Source organism: Arachis duranensis, chromosome 9 (assembly GCF_000817695.3).
Source record: "Arachis duranensis cultivar V14167 chromosome 9, aradu.V14167.gnm2.J7QH, whole genome shotgun sequence".
NCBI lineage: Eukaryota > Viridiplantae > Streptophyta > Magnoliopsida > Fabales > Fabaceae > Arachis > Arachis duranensis.
In genome coordinates this window covers 25,823,335-25,823,640 of record NC_029780.3, presented here as the reverse complement: position 1 = coordinate 25,823,640, position 306 = coordinate 25,823,335, and positions in this window count along the sequence as shown.

Below are 306 nucleotides of genomic sequence, written 5' to 3'. Positions count from 1 at the left end.
AATTTATAAGATGACCATAGCTTGCTTCATACCAACAATCTCCGTGGGATCAACCCTTACTCGCGTAAGGTTTATTACTTGGACGACCCAGTGCACTTGCTGGTTAGTTGTGCGAAGTTGTGATAAAGAGTTGAGATTGCAATTGTGCATACCATGTTGATGGCGCCATTGATGATCACAATTTCATGCACCAAGTTTTTGGCGCCGTTGCCGGGGATTGTTTGTGTTTGGACAACTGACGGTTCATCTTGTTGCTTAGATTAGGTATTTTTTAGAATTTTTAAGAATGAATTCTAGTGTTTCAAG